Here is a 9,785-nt window from a genome sequence, read left to right on the forward strand (position 1 = left end):
TTATTATTATTATTATTATTATTATTATTATTATTATTATTTGGTATTTCTGGTATTTTGGCACCGCTCAAACGAAAAATATAGATAAGCATCCACAGACATTTCTAGATTTCCAACTTGCAGGGGTGCTTCCAGACAAGGCTTTTACGGTCACATCACTTTGCCTCATTCACAGATGTCCATTTGTCATTGTCTTCTACTCATGACCCTGCCATATTTTCTTATCACTTCTTCCAGCTTTTTCCTTAATGCAAAAAACCTGTTAAAGGGGGAGGAGGGAATAGAAAAGCTGCACAATGTGTTTCAATTGCTAGTGGTAGGAGCCCTCTGTCTGGAAGTACTCACAAAATTAATTGTTTATATCATGATTCATATAATGAAGTAATGTGAATCTTCCTTTCTTATTCACTGATATTTAGGCTGCAATCCTATACACACTCACCTAGGTGTAACTCAGTAGGACTTCTGAGTAGACATGCCTCGATTACACTATAAGATAGTTAAACTGAAAAAGTGACCCTAGTCCAAAGGGTGGTGTGACAAGCTCTATGCATATAATGGGATTTCTGAACCTTCCCTTTCTCAAAGCAGCTTCCCCAGCTGCCCCCAAACTTGGGTTAACTTTGGAAGTCAGAGTGAGGAAGTACTATTGGGAGAAAATGGGAGAACTGTTACTGAGCATGTACCTAAAGGGTACCTTTGGAATGTGGCCAGATTTCTTCACCAGATGTTATTTATTTTATCATCATTATTTCTATGAAGTCCAGAAAACATACATTGAACTTGAAGGTTTCTAGTAGATAAATACTGGCCTCATCTACACCAAGCAGGATATAGCACTATGAAAGTGGTATGAAAGCAGTATATAAAAGGCAGGAGCCACACTACTGCTTTATAGCGGTATTGAAATGCACTGACAACTGTTGGGGCCTATTGACACATACCATATACCACTTTCATACCACTATATCCTGCTTGGTGTGGCTTCTGCCTTTTATATACCACTTTCATAGTGCAATATCCTGCTTGGTGTAGATGAGGCCCTAGTCCTCCTCTCAGGAGGGTGAATATCCTATATCTAGAATATCCCTCGTCTAATTTTTGTTTTATAATTACCATCGTGAAAGGAAATGCCTGTAGGCTGTACATTTCACCCTTCCTCAGTCTGGTGCCCTTCAGACTTTTGAACTCCCAGCATTCCTGACCATTGGCCATGCTGTCTGGGGCTGATGGGAGTTGGCCCAAAACTTCTGGAGGAAACCAGGTTGTGAAAGCTTATTCCATTACTGGACTGCTCTAATGGAATAGGATCTGAAGAACGACAGCATACTTGCACAAGTCCAAAGAGGCATAATGCTTGTGTTTTTAAAACAACAACTCTCCATGCCATATAGAAACCCACTTTTTGAAACGGGGGGGGGGGGGGGCGGCAGTTTTAAAAAGCTGTTTGTGTTGTCATATATAAGTCTTTGGTTCAAAAAACAAAAAATGAGATCATGATGTGGGCACTCTTAAGCTCTCAGGTGCACCTGAAGTCACTCTTACAATCCTGCCCATAATTAGGAAGTCTTCTTAACATTTAGCTGAATTCTCTTTTCTGGTAGTGTTAAAACACTTCCTGCTTGTTCTCTTACAATGGATGGTATGAATGGTTGTCTCCCCCTGATTTCTTTTTAAAGCAACCAAAAACAGTAAAGGTGTTTCTCCTTATTTACAGTACAGTCTTATACATGTCTACTAAGCCCCACTGAGTTCATTTGGACATACTCCCAAGTACGTGTGTATAGGATTTGACCTTGTTTCTCCAGCATGCTACTACTATTACTACTACTACTACTACTACTACTACTACTACATTTATTTGTTACCCGCCTCTCCCTCTGGATCGAGGCGGGGTACAACATGAATGCAAACATTATATAACTAATTAAAACATTTAAAACTAATACATTATTAAGAGCAGCACATTATTAAAAGGCAAATTTAAAATTCAAATGGGTAGGCCTGCCAGAAGAGATCAGTCTTTATGGCTTTCTTATGTTAGGTACATAACAGTAAGTTTGCCTGTAAATAATACTTAAGTGGAAAAACAGGAATCTCTCTGCTTTTGTGAAGCACCCTATTTTCTTTTTAGAGAGAAGAACCAAATCAGTTTAGGATCTGCCCTATGAAAGCATTAGAATAATAGGATCTTTTAATTAGACAGCTTGGCGTTGGCAGCTTTTCAGTGCTATTCTTGTGGCAATTGAGAGGATATTCTTTCGTTCTGAGTTGGAATAACAATAGACTAGAGCAAAAATGGTATTGTTGCCTGGTAACATTTCATCGCTTGGGAATCAATGCTCCACATGGCTCATTCTGGATCCAAACTCCAAGGAGATTTCTCAATAATTTATTAGTGATATATGCTCAGAAATGAATGGGTAATGTCACAGCTTAATTACTGTAGAAGTATCCTTCCCAGTTCAATATACAAATAAAAGTTTGTTTTTATCCTTTTAAAAGTGTCAGCTTTCATTAAATATTGCTTTTTTAATTTGCCTTAATTTAGTTATTTCTTCAAACTTTGTAACTTTAGGTTTTGATGTTACTTTCTTCTATTGAATATTCAGAGCTAAGTGTACTGTACTATATTACTTTGGCATTTGCTAGAACATATTTTGCATTAGAATCAATCTGATATTTTAATCTCTTTGAACTGAAATAATGTTAATGGTCCAATACTAAGCCTTGTGGGGTTTCAGAGGGAGGTGGTGACACATTTAGGATAGACTATTTGAGCTTTTGGGCCAGCAGAAGAACATTAACCACAGTGGTATGCCAGGACATTACTCTAGTATTATAGGTAGAAACATTTGAATGAATGAAAAGATAGTAATTTTTTGTTGCGTGTGTCAGGGAGAAACTCTCTTTTTCTCTACCTCTCCCCTCCCCCCCCCTCTCTCTCTCTCTCTCTCTCACACACACACACACACACACACACACACACGCCTAGGGGATTTTCAGTATCTGTACCACTCCAAGAAATTTCTGGTGTTCTTTTCTAACTGAGAATATGTTCATTGATTTATATGGAAGCTGCTTCTGAATGAATGAATTTGACTATAAAGGCCAGGGAACTTGTGGCTCAACAGATGTTTATTTATTTATTTCATTTCTATACTGTCTAATAGCTGAAGCTCTCTGGGCAGTTCACAAAAACTAAAACCATGAGTACAGCATAAAATATAATATGATAGGATGTTGTTGGACTGCAACTCCCATCAGCCCTAGCTAGCATAGCTGATGGTAAGGGATGGTGGAAGTTACAGTGCAACGACATCTGGAAGGCTACATATTCATCACTCCTGATACATGCTTAAGGTCAACCTTCCCCAGTGTGGTGCCCTTCAGATGTTTTGGACTACAACTCCCAGCATTCCTAACCATAGGCCGTTCTGTCTGGTACTGAAGGGAGTTACAGTTCAAAACATCTGCAGATCACCAGTTCAGGGAAGGCTGCATTAGGTCTTGTCATAATATTCTTACATGGAAATCAGTTGAGTTACAATACATGGGATTTACTTAAGTGCCTGTATTTAGGATGGGGGTCAGCAGGTGGAGATCCCTCTACCCAATCTGACTCCCCTAATTGCCAATCTAGAAGCAAGGGCAATGATGGGAGTTGCAGCCTTTGCAACACACTGTCCATCAAAAGTAGTTGCTGCTTATGAATTTAAGGAAAAGGTACTGTGCTTCTTTAAGAAGCACAAAAATAATGTAACATAGAGGCTCTCTATACGCGGGGAAAGCCCCACAGTGGTTGTGGATCTGTGCTGTGTCAGTCGATACAGGTACAGCTTTGCAGCCACTGCAGGGCTTTCTGCAAAGCTGCTGATTGAAAAAGTCAGGGATTTTACCCCAACTTTTTCAATTGGAGTGATGTCAGTACAGCTCTTCAGTTGTCTGACGTCACTCCGGGGCCAATCCGGGGGCGGTGCCTGGATGAACGCAACCGGCAATTGGCCACCTTCCACCAGGAAGAGGGCAGGGGCAGCTCCGGTACCCGGATGGCCACCCAGAAACCCCACATTCTCTCCTCGGTGTCGGGATTACCCAATGCCACCCCAGGGAATGGAAACTGTGGGGTTCCAACCCAGCACTGTGAAGACAGTCCCATGGTTAAAATATGCACACCTAGAAAGAGAAAGGCATTGTGGTGTAGTGATTAGAGTGCTGGACTGAGACTTCAGATACCTGGGTTCCAGTCGCCACTTGGCCATGAAGCACACTGGGTCACTTGAGCCAGTCACTGACTCAAAGCCTAGCTGTGAGAATAAAATGGAGAGGAGAAGGATAATGTATGCCACCTTGGATTCCTTGGAGGAAAAAAGGCAGGAAATTATTATTATTGATGATGATGATGATGATGATGATGATAATAATAATAATAATAGAAAGCAATACATTTTCTCTAGTGATTTTTATTCGCTTATTTTTTCAAATGAACTTAACAAATTTCTGAATAATACCTTGTTCTTTCTTTTGTACAAGTGATATTAATAAATATATTTTTTTCTTTTGAGGATTTTATATAATTCAAACATACATGTAGGTTTGTATGTCCTTTATTTCCTAAGGAACTGGGGAAGACCTCAGGCTTCCTGGACAACATAAAACTCTACTAAGAATTCAGGTCAGGAACTCCCTTCTTGTTTCCTAGCAACTCAGGATAGTGGTGTTTTCTCCTTTGAGTGAAATCATTCAGAGGCAGATACTGGGATCATTTGCAAGGCCTAAGGCAACACTGTTCATGCACTTAAGAAGCAGCACAGTAGCATAGCAGGATGCCTGGCTCTTTATGAGACGAGGGCCATGCTCCTAGATCAGATGGAATCAACATTACTTTATAATCCTTTCCTGTGAACTTGAAAGTATTAGAATCCTGCTTTTATTACTGCTTAGTTGTTCAGCAAGGTGAGGCATTTCTCTTGAAACGCTTGTAGCCCTTCACGTTCTACTGAATCTGGCAAAACAATTAATGCGTACAGGTAAGTAGCTGGAGAGAAAATGCTTCTGTTGATCTAACTGAATGATAACTTCAATTTGTTTAATAGATTTCTTGGTACTCAAACAAAAAGCAATGAGCAGTGCAAACATTGTTCTGTTGTACTTCGTTTCGTCAGGTGTTCTATCACTTTTGCTTGTTACTTCCATTTATATAGTGCAGAAAATCCCATTTACTCTTTTCTGTTAATGTTGTAGAATTAATTTAAAGAAAATTTGTTACATGTTTAGGAGCAACTGTTTTTTTATGCCCTTTGCAGCAAGTGATATAGTACAGTGCTCCACGTGAATTCCTAGTCTTTTAAGATTATTCTGAATGGTTGCTTTTCCACATCTTAGGCAGCAATCCTCTGGCCCCTAGCCAGCATCTGAGGGGGGCATAAGATTGTTTGCAGTCCCCTCTCTGAGGCTGGGGACAGGATTGTGACCCCAGAAGGGGAAGTTGGAGATATAACCCCCTCCTCCTTGCAGCTGGTTTGGAAAGAACAGTGCTGATTGGCCTCCGAGGTCAGGATCTTGACCTCAGAGAAGGGGAAAGGGGGTGTTTTGGTGGGCAGGGAGGAGAGGAGACTGAAGAGGCCAGGGTACAAGCTATCCTGAATCTCTGCCAGCCTCCTTCCCCACAACCCTGAAACATTTTCACTGGACTGTCAAAAATGCCTGTATAGCGAAAAACGTAGAGCAGGAAGATGGGAAGGAGAAGATCGCCTCTGCCACTCCTCCCGCCCCATAGAGGATGACCATAAGCCTCCGGGTTTGGGGGCTTAGGATCATCGAGGGTGCAATTGATAGGATTGTGTCCATACTTATTTACCAGTGGGGCTGCTGTGCTTATGCAACTGACATTCTAGGGTATAAGTGACCACTAGTGTGATCCCAATAGTGTAAGCCAGCACAACAGTTTTTCCAGGGATTAATGGAACTTCAACTATTTTAAATGTATTTGGTGTTTCCTTTAAATGGGTGCATATTCAGATCTTAGTCATGGCACAATGGTCTCCCGAGGGAAAATAGTGTGACGTATAGCCAGTGGGAGTGAGTTTTTGCTTAGCTAGGGTGATAGTATTCACCACCACGGGAAAATTGTAAGCTCTACACTTCCATGATGGAGAGCAAAGATTAAGAAAAATAAAAGGGTTCCTGAAGTAAGGGGATGGGGGAAGATAACTTTGCTTGGTATTAGCAACTTTTATTTTAATTGTTTTATAGGCATACTTACACCTTTAGTATTAAGGTGGAAGAGTGTCCAACCTCTAAATGGGTTTAAGTCGGGGTTGCACAACCTTTTTGTTTCGAAGACCTGCATGTGATGCTGACTCAAGGCCTCACACACGCATGCACGCACACATCGCTTTTTCCTTGCTGCTAGTAGTGGCAGGGGAAGAGTGATCTATATCAACAACTCTGGGGAAGGGAATGGATAGTACAATCAAGCAATGAGGTAATTCATGGTGGTGATTAGGAGTGGGGGTCACCCTGGTGGGGGGCTGCAGGAAGTGTACCCCTGGTTTGACTGATATAACTTAAAAATTCAGAAAATTACAGGGAGGATTGGATTGACTTTTGTGTTGTTTGTCATTAGTGCTGTGTTCTCCAATAGATGCCTGTGATACCTTCTCTCTGCTTGTGTGAACTGCTTTCATGGAACTGACTCAGCCTGGGTATCCAATCTCTCAGTAAGCTAGAACTTTCATCTAATGTTGTAGGTATTTGGTGCTTTTCCCTGCTGCTTGTTCTCCAAGGGGTCAGCATGGTAAAGACTTAAATCTTTACCCTAACCCTACAGAGAGGTGCCAAATCCAGTCAAAGTAAGAAATATATTTCACTACCCTCTTATAGGAATACAGTTATAATATACCCAAGGTCCCTCAAGAGAGTCCTTAGTCCTTTCCTTAACCTAACACCTGAAGGGCTAGTGGTCCTGATGGCTCTATGCTATTTCCAGTTACCTATGCACACCAGTTGCTGAGGAATGTGGGCAGGGGGGCACCGTTGCACTCCTGTCCTGCTTGTGGGTTTCCCATGGGGCGGCTGGTTGGTCACTGTTTGAAAAGAATGCTGGACTAGATGGACTTTTGGTCTGATCCAGCATGGCTCTTCTTATGTTCTTATGGTACTAGGTAAGCTAATGTAAATCATTTTTGGGATTGACCCAGCTTTACTCCTTGGGCTATTACTGCAATGTGCTTTTTGTTGGGTTGCCTTAGAAGATGGTTTGAAGACTCCAGTTGGTGCAGAATATTGCAACTAGACTGTTGACCAGAACTAGGCATTTTGAAAATCTAACTCCAGTTCTGGCCTGGCTGCCAAATTGTTTCCAAGCCCAATTCAAAGTGTTGGACTTAACATATAAATCCTTGCATAGCTTAGGACCCTGGTACTACGAGGATCACCTTTCCCCATATGAACCTGCCCAGATCCTGATCTCGACATCTGAGGCCTTTGTCTCCATGCTTCCCTGAGAGTTGTTCAGAGGGCAGTGATAAGAGAACAGGACTTTCCTGTGGTAGCCCTCCAAGTATGGAATGCTCTCCCCAAGGAAACTCAACTTTATTTATTTGTTTATTTTATTTCTTTACTGCGCAATAGCCAAAGCTCTCTGGGTGGTTCACAAAAATTAAAACCATAAGTACAGCATAAAATAAAATATAATATGAAAGCTTAAAACCACAATAAAAATCACAATATAAAAAGTACAACCAGAATAAAACCAGAGATTTAAAATACAGGTTTAAAATGCAAATTTTAAACAGCAGAGTTTAAAAGACAAGGACAGTAAATTGCTAAAATATTGGGGAAATAAAAAGGTCTTCATCTGGCTCTGGACAGAGTACAACGTAGGTGCCAGGCAAACCTCTCCAGAGAGCTTATTCCACAGCAGGGATGCCAAAGCAAAAAAGGCCTTCCTTTGACATCTTTTCACCACCAAGGAATTTTTCCCCCCTGGAAATTTTTCTCCCAGATATTTGAATAATTTAATGGTCCAGCCTTGGTCTTATTTTTGTTGTTCATTCTTATGTTGAATGTGGGACTGGGAGGTGATTTTTAGGTAGTCTTTTGGATTGATACTCATAATAAATTTGAATGATTTTAATGAATGTGCTGTTATATAATCACTTTTTTGTATTTTATTCTTTTTGTAAATCACTTCAGGACTCGTTCTGGTTTTGGGAAGCAATATAAATATTTAATAAACTAAACTAATAACTAAACTTAATCCACCCTAACATAACCCTATATATTAGGTGTATGTGTTGTTGATGTTGTTGTTGTTATTATTATTATTAGGTGCAAATGATTATCTCTGCCACCACCTACAAAATGAACAGAGTTTTGAATGCTCATATATCGTGAAGATAGAGATCAAAAGCAAAACATCAAAACACATTAGATTACTTTAACTAAAACAGTACATTTAGTAACAAGACAGAGATCATAACATAACAGGCAATTAAGTAATCAAATAAAATTGTTCCTAAGTCATCTAACCTCATAAATGTACCTAAGTTGGCATAATAGGCAGGACACATAAGCAAGATTCATGTTCAATGAATGCCGGTTTTAAGCACCTGTTTTGTATATACTCATTGGAGGTGGATATATTCAAAGAAGTTAACTGTTGGATAGTGATAGGACATCAACAAAAGGGGGGAAATGGCTAGTAATTCATACCCATAACTAAGAGTTCAAAATGTTATACAGAACCATACAGTTCTGCTATTTAAAAATGCTTTTAGCTTTGGCTTGGCTGCAAATATTAACCAATGCTAATTAACGGTCAAGAAAGGCCAGCTTGGAATGTAGGTCACACCTACCTGGCAGGGTGGAGGCTGAGACCAGTGTTCTTTCTGAAAGGGTGTGCACAAACAGAGGAAAACATGGTAGTTTTCAACTTGGGAAGGAGCCTTTGAGTTTGTTGGAAAAGTTTACTAAGGTCTTCTGACTTGGAGTACTGTATATTGCTTCTCAGGAGGCTAATAGGATGTTAGACGGATCATGCTTGGATAGGATAATAGTGTTGCCCCTGTGCAGGTTTGCCTCCCATCTGCTTAACCTGTACCTTTTGGAGTTAATTATAAAGAGTACCATAATCTCTCCTCGTGAGGCACCTCACGTAAAATTTACTCTGTATTCTGTACTCTGTATTCTGACCTGGGAGTTATCTTCACGGTGCCAAGTTGGCACCACATTGCTCCCAACCCCACACTTCTGCTCCTGCGGGATTGCACCAGATAATCTCCATGTCAAGGAGCAAGCACGGGGTTACGGAGGTCATCTTTCCCTCCCCCATCCCTCCCTGAGACAGGAAAAAATGTAAACCAATGTAGGGCGAGGAGGAGGAGGAGGAGGAGGCAGCTCAGGGAAAGAAAATAATTTGTTGGAGAAGGAGCAGGAGGAGGAGACAGCAGCGCAGCTCAAGGGAAGAAAATTATTTTCCTGAAAGGGGAACTCTTCTCACCATGGCAAGGCAGCGTGGGGTGTTCCAGCAACCATTCCACTTGCTGCCCCACCCCCTGCCCAGGCAGGCGGTGACAATTAGAAGTCACCATCCACCGGGAATGTTCCTGGAGTGGCTAGGGAGTAGCTACAGAGTGAGGACAGAGCAGTGGAAGAGCTGGGTTGCCGTCTTGCTCTGGCTGGAAAAGTCGGGGTAAATCCCTGACTTTTCAGCCATGCATCTTCATGTCTTTGTCCCAGGGTGTCTTTGAATCTGCGGCTGTGTCATCTAATTGATGCCA

The sequence above is a fragment of the Elgaria multicarinata genome, chromosome 5 (genome assembly GCF_023053635.1).
Source record: "Elgaria multicarinata webbii isolate HBS135686 ecotype San Diego chromosome 5, rElgMul1.1.pri, whole genome shotgun sequence".
Lineage (NCBI taxonomy): Eukaryota > Metazoa > Chordata > Lepidosauria > Squamata > Anguidae > Elgaria > Elgaria multicarinata.